Genomic DNA, 13,992 nt, shown 5'->3' with positions numbered 1-13,992 from the left:
TGCTGTGTGTGTATATGTGTATATCATAGCTTCTTTACCCAAATATCCATCAGGGACATGAAAGTTGTTTCTATGTCTTGGCTACTATGAACAATGCTGCAATGAACATAGGAGTGCGGGTATCTCCTTGACACAATGATTTCGTTTTCCCCAGGTATATGCCCAGAAGTGAGAGTGTGGGATCATATGGTAGTTCTATTTTTAATTCTTTGAGGAACCTTCAAACTGTCTCCATAGCGGCTGCACAAATCAACATTTCCACCAACAGTGCATAAAGTTTCCATTTTATCCACACATCCTTGCCAACACTTATCCCTTGTTTTTGATAACAGCCATTCTAACCGATATGAGGTACTATTTGATTTGCATTTCACTGACAATTAATGATGTGGAGCAATTTTTCATGTACCTGTTGGCCATTTGTATGTCTGGGGAGATGTCTATCCATTCTTTTACCCATTTTTTGATTGGATTATTTGTTTTACTATTAAGTTGTAGGAGTTCTTTATATATTTAGGATACTAACCCTTTATAATATAGATGGTTTGCAAGTATTTTCTCCCATTCTGTAAGTCATTTCTTCTGCTATGCAGAAGCTTTTGAGTATGATGAAATCTCTTTTCTTTTTTAAGATTTTATTTATTTATTTGTGTCTGCACACACAAGCAGAAGGATCAGAAGGGGAGGGAGAAGGACAAGAAGACTCCAGGCAGAGTGCAGAGCCTGACATGGGAGAGATGATGACCTGAGCTGAAATCAAAAGTAGGACCTTAACCAACTGAGCCACCCAGATGCCCTACCTACACCTCTGGGTGTGACTGTATATGCAGGGGTTTATCACAGGCTCTTGATTCCTTTCATTGATATATATGTCTGGTTTTATGCCAGTACCACATTATTTTAATTACTATAGCTTTCCTTAATAAACTTTGAAATTAGGAAGTGTGATATGCCCGGCTTTGCTGTTCTTTCTCAGGATTGCTTGGCTATTTAGGGTCTTTTGTCACATCAATTTTAGGATTGCTTTTTCTATTTTGGTGGGGAAAAATGCCATTGTAATTGTGATAGGTATTGCATTGAATCTATAAAAATATAAAATTAATAATTATGGAATATTTGAAAGTGTTTCATAGTTTGAAAGAGCTTTGAGTAAATATTTTATTCATTCTTCCAATCCAGAAACACAAGATATCTTTCCATTTATTTGTGTCTTCTTCAATGTCTTTAATCAATCTCTTTGGATCTTCTACCTTCTTGATTAAATTTATTTTTAAGTATCTTATTCTTTTGATGCTACTGTAAATTAGATTTTCTTTATTTCTTTTTCAGATAGCTCATTGTTAATGCCAGAAAGGCAAGGGATTTCTGTATGTCAGTTTTGTATCCTGCAACTTCACTACATTCATTTATTAGTTTTTAAGGTTTTTTGGAGGAGTCTTTGGGATTTTCTGTATTAAAGAAAGTCATATCAACAGTAAACATAGACAATTTGCTTTTTCCTTTCTGATTTGGATGCCTTTTATTTCTTTTTCTTACATCTCTGCTGTGGCTAGGGTGTTCAGTGCTATGTCGAATAGAAGCAGCAAGACTGGGCATTTCTGTTTTGTTTCTGATCTTACAAAAAAAGTTTCAACCTTTCCCCATTGAGTATGGTGTTGGCTCTGGATTTGTCATATGTGGCCTTTATTTTGTTTAGGTACATTCCCTCTACACCCAAAATGGTGAGAATTTTTAATCATGAAAGTATGTTGAAGTTTGTTGAATTCTTTTTCTGTATCTATTGCTATAGTCATATGATTTTTATCTTTGACTCTATTACTGTGGTATGTCATATTTATTGATTTGTATATGGCCATCAAATTATCACTCTGTATACCTCAAAGTTACATATGTATCAATAATACCTTAATATAGCTGGAAAATATATTGTTGGGCTGGTGAGACTGGGGACCTCAAAATGGCCTACTGGAGGCCAGCAACCTCCCAATGAGGCCGCCTTGCCCATCTCCCCCCCCACCCCCCAATGCCTCCCTGCCCTACCCTAACTTAGTTTACAAGACCTGTAACCCTTGCCCTAACTGGAATGCCGCTCTACCCCCATCTTCCCCCGAAAACTCTTTATAAACCCCCCTGTGGTTTGCCTGGGTGTGACTTCCCTGATTCAGGCCTCCTCTCGAAGTCTCAGAAAGGAACCTTGCCCGGGAGCGCTCCCCATTAAAGCACTCTCGAACCTACCGCCTGACTCTGCTGTCTTTAATTTTCTCCGCTGATCATCAAAAGAAAAATTAACATATATAATCTATTTCTTTTATTTTAAGATTCTGTCTTTACTGGGCAGCCTAGGTGGCTTGGCGATTTAGCGCCAACTTCAGCCCAGGGCCTGATCCTGGAGACCCAGAATCGAGGCCCACTTCGGGCTCCCTGCATGGAGCCTGCTTCTCCCTCTGCCTTTGTCTCTGCCTCTCTCTCTCTCTTTCTCTCTGTGTGTCTCTCATGAATAAATAAAATCTTAAAAAAAAATAAAAAAAGATGCTGTCTTTACTAATCGTTGTTGAAAACAAACTAGACTTATAGAGGCACCTGGGTGTCTCAGTCAGTTAAGCATCGGTCTTCTGCTGAGGTCTCGATCCCAGGGTCCTGAGGTCTAGCCACACTTTAGGCTCTGTTTCAGCTGGAAGCTTGCATTTCCCTCTTCCTCTGCCTCTCACTCACTCTCTCTCTCTCAATAAGTAAAATCTTTAAAGAAAAAAAAAAAAAAGAAAAGGAAAGAAACTAGACTTATCAATGTAATCATTTAACCAGGAAACCACATTTGCCCCCAGAGAGTCCCAGTTGTCTACTTAAGTTGTAACACAATATGTTGTTGTTGTTGTTGACCGGTCCCAAATGTGCAGTGTGACAATGAATAAATACACATGGGGGATCTCAAAGCCTCAAGAACTGAAAGCAAGCTCTTCCCTTACAGGCTGCGTTTATTCAGTTCTTACACAAAAGCAGCCCAAGCACGCCCTCTGCTTCTCCTTTCAGTCTATTTTAGGGGTCGTTTACCTATGAGCTGAGGTCCGCAGCTCTTTCGCACAGGACAAAAGGATGAATCCATACTGCTTACAGCTCAACCTTGCATAAGATAAAGTTTCCATCTAGACCGTCACATACACGTGATGAAGTTTTGGAATTATAGGTGAGGTCCAGAGCCAACGACCAAGAAAAAATTCTTGAGACGTCTTTGGTGCAAAATGGTGGTTTCATTAAAGCCCAAGGACAGTACCCATGGGCAGGAAGAGCTGCTGCCCAGGGCCTGTGAGGGGAGGCTGATTATACTCCTGGGAGTTGGGAGGGGTTTGAGGATAACGTGCTCTCTAAGGAATCTTGGAAGCAAGGTTTCCAGAACCTTGAGGGGGGGACTTATCACCAGCTAATAAAACCTGAGTCATGAGACCCTTCAGATGGATATCGGTGGCCCATGTGCTTGGGGGATGATCATCAACATGTATCTTGGGGAGGTTAGAGATAAAGGAATTTCTAAAGGAAATTTTATATGTTAAAATAGACTTGCAGGCTCCTGGCGGAAGGCTAAGATTGTCTTCTGCCCTTAGCAAAGTATGAACATCGAGCAGTTGAGTCTGTAGAGGAATGTCCCTCTGCCTATTTCAAGGACTTGTCAATGTGCACCCTGGTTTGTCATCAACTAGTCCTCTGTTCCCCCATCACATGGCATCTCTGTTTGCAGAGTTTACTGTATGGACAGTTCCTTCTGGAACCTTCCATGCAGTCATTCCTCAACAATATGTTTATTATTAGAAGTAAAATTTGTTCACTAAAGCTATAAAACTACTCAATACTTCTGTGATAAGTAAATCTATCTCTATTAAGGTTTAGAGATCTTTCTTGCTAAGTCAGAAAACTTCAGCACCTAAGTCCACAATTCTCTTTGCAGCCCTAAAAACTATAAGTCAAGTCAAACTCCAGAAGCTCTTTTTTTTTTTTTTTCAGATAGCAACTTCCAACACAGGGTAATAAAACAAACTAGCTTAGCACTAAATCACAGGTACGCCAAAAACTTAGAGCTAGAATCCTTTCTTTAGGGCTTTCAGTGAGAGCTCCCGATCTCTGCAGCTAATCTCTAATTAAGGATAGAATCAGTTTGTTTTGTTTGTTCTTTTTTTTTCCTATAAATTTGCTGGAAGCAGTAATGAGATAAGGAAAAGGAAATTCATGAAATTACTGGGTAAGGATCCTAGGTCATACGATGCTTGTGAAAGTTGTACGTTTCCACTCATGAACTTTCATAAGACTCTATCTAAAAGCAGTTTTAGAAATTAAGAAAATAGGAGCAATAAATTCTCAGGAGCAAAAAAACAAATAACAAGCAATGACCCCACCATAACTATAAACTGACCAGTCATGAAAAAAAAAAAAACCACACACACACACAGAAGTATTGAAAATGAACAAGGTGTACCACATCCCACTTCCAGTTAACAAACATTTGCTAAGCCATGTCTCAATAAAAACCCCAAGTGAAATTTGTTCAAGTGGTCACTACCATAGTCTTCTTGAATAAAGTACTTGCCATTGCCTCTAATTAGAGCCTAATTAGTCGCAATTTCTGTCTTCTCTGTGTGACAAAATAAAAAGGAAAATTAAGAAACAGAAGGAAGTGTTGAATTGAAATATTTTATAGAATCCAATACAGAAACAGACTAAAAAAAAAACTTAAAGACTTGTAGTTTGAAGGAAATGGGAAGCTGAAAGCCCATGATCTGACTCAGTCCCATATTGGGAAAGCAATCTTTAAATTTTTGCCATAAACAGCATGTACTGACACTGCCATTGACAGAATCCATTTCCATTGCTCTGAACGGGAAATATGCATTACTATCAATTTTCTACAAATTAACTTCTATTTCTATAGGACTGTAAAATAGCCTAATCAAAGACAAAGGCCCATGTTCCTATAGAACCACACAATCCCAGAGGATTCCCTAGCCAATGCCCAGTATTCCACAGAAGCAGCACCCAGTAATTTGCCATTTCCAAGTCACTCTCAATTTTTTTACTAACAGAAAATATTTCCTTGTTTCCCAGAACAAGACCTGATTAATTTGAGGGGGGAAAAAAAGTCTTCCCTCCAGTACAATCAAGTGAGTTCAAAGGAAAGTGAAAATTCTCCTGTGGTTACTCATTGGCCAAATCTAACTGCCTCACTGGAGAGAAACTAGTCTGCAAAAGTGTTTAAAATGCTATCCCACGGTAAACTTCTCCCTTTCCCTCTGCTCCTCCGCTACTCGTTCTCACTCACTCTCATTCACTCTCTCAGATAAATAAAATCTTTAAAAAAAAAAAAAAGAAAGAAAGAAAATATAGAAAGTAGTAATTAACATGAGGGAGAACAAAGAGATAAAACTTACAAATAAGTCATCATTTGGCCTCTAACCAGAAAAGACTGACTTACAACATAAACTAACGGATAAAATCTTTCTCATTTTAGTTTTGAAAATCAACAAAAATCCTTTCTGGCAAAGGAAGTTGGTTAAATGCCAAGGCTATTGATGGAAAGTGGTAAGGATATTGCTTAAAAATGCTCTGTTTTGATTATATCTTTCCCTTTTTACACCTTAATTTGTTTAAAAGATAACTGTATGAAAACAACATAGCCAAACAGAAGATTTACATAGATTTGTGAGAAGTTTTGTTGGTTTTTCAAAAAGGCTGGATACCTTTTGTCATTCTAGGCTACTTGATGGATTCTGAGTACACTAGATTTTAAAGGTCTTACAAATAATTGAATTGTGTTATCACAAACTGAGTTATTCATTAAAATCATTAAGTTGAGGAGTTCAGGCTTGTAAAAAATCTAAAACATGTACTGAAGGGCAACTAATTTCAATGAAAGAACTCTTTTATCTCAAAGACAGACTCAATTGATTCTTTAGGGTTAGAGATCAAATAAAGAGACAAAGACTAACATGCAGACACACATTTGAGAAAGTGTCTGGCCTCCTTTGAATCTTGATTTGAAACTACTGCTCCTATAGTTTCTGATCTGAGAAAGTCAAAGAAATAGCCACCCATTCTTCTACTATTTTCTAAAATAAGGATGAATTTTAAAATTCACATTACAGGGGCTCCTGGGTGGCTCAGTCAATGAGGTGTATATCTTCAACTCAGATCATGATCTCAAGGTCCTGGAATGAATATTCACTGGATAATTTTTAAATAAGATTGTGTATTAAAACACCGGTCATGTGTGTGTTGGGGGGTATGGGGTGTATCACTTTATTTATACCTTTATACCTTACAGGGTATATCTTTATTTATACCTTTATACCTTACAGGGTATATATCTTTGGATCATGTTAGTAAATTTGTTCATTTTAACTACTCCAAGAATAAGAGACTCTTAGCTGTAGTAAACAAACTGAGGGTTGCTGGAGGGGAGGTCGGTGGGGGAAGGGATAATTGGATGATGGGCATTAAGGAGAGCACTTAATAAGCCATGGGTATTATATGCAACTGATAGATCACTAAATTCTACCCCTGAAACTAATAATATACTATATGTTAACTAAATTGAATTTAAATACAATTTTTAGAAATAATAACAATAATGTTTAATAGCATTAAGAAGGTGTAATTAGGATGTTTGTGACAATAGGGAATTATATTTTGAACATTCTTGAGCCTTATTAGTCTATTAAGATAATGTATGAGAGACAATTCTTAATCATCCACCTTTAAGTTAACAGATCTATCTTCTTGACCAAAATTTTAGGTCAAGTAATTAGGCTACTCTGAGCATTTTTCTTCCCTAACCTTCAAACCGAGGCCCATGCTTGCTAGGTTTGCATGGGCCAATGTAACTAGAATCCTATTAAGTCAGTTTAGTGAAAAACCCTAGGATAAAGAAGATGTGGTTTATGTACACAATGGAATATTCCTCAGCCATTAGAAACGACAAATACCCACCATTTGCTTCAGCATGGATGGAACTGGAGGGTATTATGCTGAGTGCAGTAAGTCAATCGGAGAAGGACAAACAGTGTATGGTCTCATTCATTTGGGGAATATAAATAATAGTGAAAGGGAATAGAAGGGAAGGGAGTAGAAATGTGCGGGAAATATCAGAAAGGGAGACAGAACATAAAGACTCCTAACTCTGGGAAACGAACTAGGGGTGGTGGAAGGGGAGGAGGGCGGGGGGGTAGGGGTGAAGGGGTGACGGGCACTGAGGGGGGCACTTGACCAGATGAGCACTGGGTGTTATTCTGGGGGTTGGCAAATTGAACACCAATAAAAAATAAGTTTATTATTTTAAAAAAAACCCTAGCCTTTGATATCTGACTCCTAACCACCCACTCTCAATACCTGATCACTCTGGCCTACCTTCAGCAAGATTCTGTTAGGTCTGTTTAGCACGAATTCTTCCCACCTTTACCATCTCCTCTTAGTAATTTCTTTCTACCAACTACCCCTCACCTGCTCTTTGGCTATAAATCCCTACTAGTTCTAATGTATTGGAAATTAAGCTCAGTTCTATACTGAGGTGTCCTTTCCCCTATTGTATTAGTTCCTGATGAAAACCAGTTTTTCCAGGCAGCCCGGGTGGCTCAGCGGTTTAGCGCCGCCTTCGGCCCAGGGCGTGATCCCGGAGACCCGGGATTGAGCCCCATGGAGCCTGCTTCTCCCCCTGCCCCTCTCTGCCTCTCTCCCTCTGTCTCTCATGAATAAATAAATAAAGTATTTTTTTAAAAAAATTTTTTCCCACTTAAACTACTGCCATAGACTGGGTTGTTTTTGTTTTGTTTTGTTTTATTTGTGTGTGTGTGTGTGTGTGTTTTTTTTTATAGAGTACTATCTGTGAAACAAAAGTTAGTTACTTTGGCTGAAATTGTAAAATGGATGATTAAGACTTTATGCGAAATAGTTGCAAGGTAATAGGATCTAGTTTTGTTTATCCAGTGGGATAATGGATAGATTTATTCTAGGATAAATGTCTGGTTATTCCACACTCTGAAAGAGGAAGACAAACTCCGATGTAGATAGAAAACTGTAGAAGATTCAGGAAGTAAAATCTATTTGCCTTGGTTTCATATATATATATATATATATATATATATATATATATATATATATATATAATGAGACTGAGAAAAACAATGATATATGTTACTATTTTGGCAGTTTGCAAAGCTCAGTTTTAATTGGTTTATTTTTAAAAACAGAAATGCTTTATGACCAAATACTATACTGAAGCAAGACTCGAATTTGTTTTTCTCTCATTTACAATGACCTGATAAATTTATCTCGATATATTTATTCTACTCAACTAAAGGCAGTAATCGTTATTCTTTACCTTCTGCACAATCATCCAAGTTAGCAGAGATTCTTTAGCTCTCAAGAATAACTTTTTGTGTCTTATGCTGACTTAGTATGCTCTATTATTTTTAAAATATAGTTAATTGCCTATGAAAGAGCTGAAGTTCCTTCTATTGTTTATTTTAAATACATATCACTCTGATTAACAGGTAGCTATACTACAACAATTCTTGTTCTCAGAACCTATACTACCTACACCACTGTTGTGGGTTGTTTTGTGTCTACCAAATATATAAGTTGAAATCCTAATCCCAAATACCTATGAATGTGACCATGTTTGGAAACAGTCTTTGCAGATGTAGTTAAGAAGATTACAGTCATCTGAATTAAGCCATACTGTATTAGGGTGGATTGGGAGATACTTCATGTTCTGAAGGTCTCAAAGAAGTATGCCCTCTCATATTTCTAGAAGTTACTTCATATAAATATTATTCCTTAGGAATTTAGTTTTGAGATTACTCTAATCATTGGTTAAAAATATCTCCTGTATAACTCTCTCTTTTCAAAAGTGAATATCTCCCCCTCCTGAGTGAAAGGCAAATAGTATCAATGTGTGTCATTAAATCAAAGTAAGACAAGAGCTTCTCTCTCAGTTTGACCATCAGTAAGGAACATCAGTAATCAACACAGGCTCTTCAGAATACAGGCAAAACTTAAGAGACCTTCCTGTGATTCACTAGCTGTCTGCATACTCTCCTCATTGCCACCTTCATTTCTTGATTCCTGAATGTATAGATGACTGGATTCAGAAAAGGAGTGAGAACAGCATCAAAGATGGCCAGAAATTTATCCAGGTGTAAGGAGGGAGATGGCCACATATAGACAAATATCAAAGGACTAAAGAACAAGAATACCACAGTGATGTGAGCTGACAGTGTGGACAGAGCCTTGGACGAACCAGCTGAAGAGTGTTTCTGAACAGAGAGAATGATGATGATATAGGAAATGATCAGTATGAAGAAGGAGCCAACAATCCAGCCAATCCACTATTGGCTATGACCATAAACTCTAGTCAGTAAGTCTCTGTGCAGGCAAGTCTGATGAACCAAGAAAGGTCACAGTAAAAGCTGTCCAGCACATTAGGGCCACAGAAGGGTAAGTTTACCACAAAAGCTAGTTGAACCACGGAATGGATAAGGCCAGTCATCCAGGCAGCCACTAAAAAGAAGATGCACATTCTTGGACTCATAATGGTCAGATAGTGCAGAGGCTTACATATGGCCACATATCTGTCAAAGGCCATGGCGATGAGCAGCACTGTCTCCACACCACCAATGACATAAGAAGATTTGAGCAATGCAACCACCAAAGGAGATGACTTTACATTTTCTGAAAGGTCATAAATCATCTTGGGAGAAGTGACTGAAGAAACTCCCAGGTCAATGAAGGAGAGGTTGGCCAACAGAAAGTACATGGGGGAGTGCAGGTGAGGGTCAGAAGTCACAGTGAGCATGATGAGGGAGTTTCCCATCATGCTTGCCATATAAAACGTGGAGGAGAACACAAAGAGGAGAAGCTAGATCTCCCAGGAGTTGGTGAGTCCCAGGAACACAAACTCTGACACCACAGAGTGATTTGCTCCATCCATTGGTTTGGTTGGCACTGCTACCTCAAGAAGAAAATATAAATTAGGCTAATTATGTTAATAAATTAGGAAAGAGGTCAAAATTATGAAAGCCTGTCTCTATTAGAACTGACCTGATATGTTCATGGCCCCTCAAATGTGATTACCCAGAAAAATTGGTGGCTGGCATGTGGAGGGGCTCTCTACCCCCAGGTTGTCTCTGCATTTGATACTCTCTGCTTCAACCCAGGAGAAGCCATGATTATTCATGAACTATGACATGGTCAACATGAGCCAAACCATTTGATTTGGGTTCGAAACTAATATGATTTGACCCAGTCACACAGAATAATCACTGCTGTAATCCCTTCCAAGCCCATAAGCCTTTATCTAGAAGACAGACCCTTCTCTTCCAACCCAGTCCCCACCTCTGGGAATGTATTCTTTTTTTTTTTTAAGATTTTATTTATTTATTCAAGAAAAACACAGAGTGGAGAGAGAGAGAGAGAGAGAGAGAGGGGCAGAGGGAGAAACAGGCTCCATGCAGGGAGCCTGACATGGGACTCGGTTCCGGGTCTTCAGGATCAGGCCGTGGGCCGAAGGCGGCGCTAAATCGCTGAGCCACCCGGGCTGCCCAGTATTCATCTTTTTTTTTTTTTTTTTTTTATGATAGTCACGCAGAGAGAGAGAGAGAGAGAGAGGCAGAGACACAGGCAGAGGGAGAAGCAGGCTCCATGCACCAGGAACCCGATGTGGGACTCGATCCTGGGTCTCCAGGACCGCGCCCTGGGCCAAAGGCAGGCACCAAACCACTGAGCCACCCAGGGATCCCCCCAGTATTCATCTTTAATATTACTTAAATGTCTACAACGTCTGCAAAATCTTGCTTTATTACTACTAGCATATCCACCAGTTTTTCTTTGCATTTAATACTGCTCTGCTTCCTCCCAGAGTAGACACTATGATGTTTTTCATGAAATATAAGATTGGTCGACTCGAGTAACAAGAATTCAATGCCAAATTCTTTGATTTTTGGTTTAAGACTAATGTAGCCTGGCTGTAATCACAAAAAACAAAACAAAAACAAACAAAAAAACAAACAACAAAAAAAACACCTCCACCATTTCTAAACTATTTCATTCACTTCCAAGACTACAAGCCTTATTCTGACAAACAGACCCTTCCTCCTAACTCCCCACCTCTGGAACATATTTAACTTCAAGGCTTATTGAATTTTAACTCTATCTGTGAGGTCTTGCTTTATATCACTAGCATTTATTTACAGTTCTAACTCACAAAAGACTGTAAACTCCTTGAAGGCAACGATTATGACATATTCATATTTGGATTCCCTGAAGTAATGAAGTGGCCCATACAGAGGCGCAGGCCCATTAACTATCTGTAACGAGTTTGCATCATTCTAGGCACAGAAATTGAGAGTGCCTAGAAACTTATCTAGTAATTTTACAACACAGAAAACCCAGATGTATGATTTTTGTATTTACTAGAGTATCCATCCATGAAAGATGGAGGGTGAGGAGATGCTCTCACCGTTTGAGAAGCACTGTCCTAGAATACTGAACACATGATCTGAGAAGCCTTAACCATGAAGGGTGCAGTGGAAAGTATTTTGTCCAAGTCTCTATATAAGAACTTATCATGTTACCTTGTAATTTTAGTTTCATTTATTGAAGCAACATAGCATAGTGGAGGGAATATAGATTTGAGATCCACAAAACCAAGAGTTATACTCTGGTTCAGCAACTAAGTTAATATTGGGCAAGATACTTAAATTCTTGAACCTCAGTTTATCTATGAAATTGCAATTAATAAGACTATTCTGAGTAAGTTGTAGAGATAAAGTTTGTCATCATGTATTCAAAGTGTAAATATTTAGCAAATGTTGATTTTACTTCCCTTTATTTCATTTGTCCTTAATAGTGCTCAACACATGAGATAAATGAATGAATAAGAAAATAAAATGACACTGGCCAGCACACAGTATCAGAATTTTATATCTGAAAGATATTTCAACAATACACTATGATTAACTCCTTCCACATAATAGATATAATATTCATAATCTTTTAGTGATCAAAATAAATACCATCCTATGTATGGGATTTCACTCAAAAATCACCAAATTTCAGGGGATCCCTGGGTGGCTCAGCAGTTTAGTGCCTGACTTCAGCCCAGGGCATGATCCTGGAGACCCAGGATGGAGTCCCATATCGAGCTCCTTGCATGGAGCCTGCTTCTCCCTCTGCCTGTGTCTCTGCCTCCCTCTCTCTCTCTCTCTCTCTCTCTCTCTCTCTCCCCCTCTCTCAATCTCTGTCTCTCATGAATAAATGGGTAAAATCTTTAAAAAATTTCATATAAAAAAAATCACCATATTTTGGGTGGCTCAATGGTTGAACGGCTGCCTTTGGCTCAGGGCGTGATCCCAGAGTTTGAGGGTTGAGTCCCAGATTGGGCTCCCCACAGGGAGCCTGCATCTCCCTCTGCCTGTCTCTGCCTCTCTCTATGAATAAATAAAGTATTTTTAAAAATCACCATATTTCTTTTAATAGTACTTACGACAAATTGACTTTTTTTTGTTTGTTTGTTCTCCTTCCTGGTGGTACTGCAACCACCACAGAGGGAAGAACTACATCTGTCTTGTTGTCCAGTATATCCTAAAACTTAGAACCACAACAGTTACAGAGTAGGGATATATAAGTATTTCAGCAAATAAATATTTGCTGAAAGAGGATATATTTAAAAATAAATTTTTTAAAAAGAGGATATATTTGGATGATTAAAAAATATGTCCGTTTATATAATTAAAGAAGATGGGTAAAGAGGCAGCATATCCTTTTTTTTTAAGGCAGCATATTCTTAAGCAACAGAGAAGATAGACAATAAAGGATTGTAAAAGTGTAGAAGAGTTAGGAAAAAAAATAAACAAGATTAAAATGGAAATCTAAAAAAAAATAAAATGGAAATCTAAAAATGATGAAGAAATTAGGAAAATATATGTTTAATAATGAGTAAAAGAAGGATAAAGCTTGTTTAAATTAAGTAAAAGGTAGTTTATGAGGTTATGATTTGCATTACTTTCTGGACCCACTGTTGACAAATTCTGTGATCACAAATATAGTATTATATCTGCAGATGTCTTTAAGGTGCCAAGGCTATTGGGAAAGTGTCTCAGAAAGTCTTCATCAACATGCACATAGAGCCATGGATTTATTTGCCATTTGGCTCTCCAATCTCCATCAACTAGGTAAGAACTGAGAATTTCACAGAGGAAGACATGGACATGGCCAACATGCACATGAGAAAATGCTCTGCATCACTTGCCATCAGGGAAATACAAATCAAAACCACAATGAGATACCACCTCACACCAGTGAGAATGGGGAAAATTAACAAGGCAGGAAACCACAAATGTTGGAGAGGATGCGGAGAAAAGGGAACCCTCTTACACTGTTGGTGGGAATGTGAACTGGTGCAGCCACTCTGGAAAACTGTGTGGAGGTTCCTCAAAGAGTTAAAAATAGACCTGCCCTATGACCCAGTAATTGCACTGTTGGGGATTTACCCCAAAGATTCAGATGCAATGAAACGCCGGGACACCTGCACCCCGATGTTTCTATCAGCAATGGCCACAATAGCCAAACTGTGGAAGGAGCCTCGGTGTCCATCGAAAGATGAATGGATAAAGAAGATGTGGTTTATGTATACAATGGAATATTCCTCAGCAATTAGAAACGACAAATACCCACCATTTGCTTCAACGTGGATGGAACTGGAGGGTATTATGCTGAGTGAAGTAAGTCAGTCGGAGAAGGACAAACAGTGTATGTTCTCATTCATTTGGGGAATATAAATAATAGTGAAAGGGAATATAAAGGAAGGGAAAAGAAATGTTGGGAAATATCAGGAAGGGAGACAGAACATAAAGACTCCTAACTCTGGGAAACGAACTAGGGGTGGTGGAAGGGGGGAGGAGGGCGGGTGTTGGAGGGGAATGGGTGACGGGCACTGAGGTGGACACTTGACGGGAT

The 13,992-nt window shown here is 38.6% G+C and overlaps 1 pseudogene; it reads right to left on the bottom strand.

Moving 5' to 3' along the window:
• Positions 1-9,032: 9,032 nt before the first annotated feature.
• On the bottom strand, positions 9,033-9,967 carry LOC121485354 (annotated as a pseudogene).
• Positions 9,968-13,992: the final 4,025 nt, after the last annotated feature.

Source organism: Vulpes lagopus, chromosome 2 (assembly GCF_018345385.1).
Source record: "Vulpes lagopus strain Blue_001 chromosome 2, ASM1834538v1, whole genome shotgun sequence".
Taxonomy (NCBI): Eukaryota; Metazoa; Chordata; class Mammalia; order Carnivora; family Canidae; genus Vulpes; species Vulpes lagopus.
This window is presented reverse-complemented; position numbering and strand designations above follow the sequence as displayed.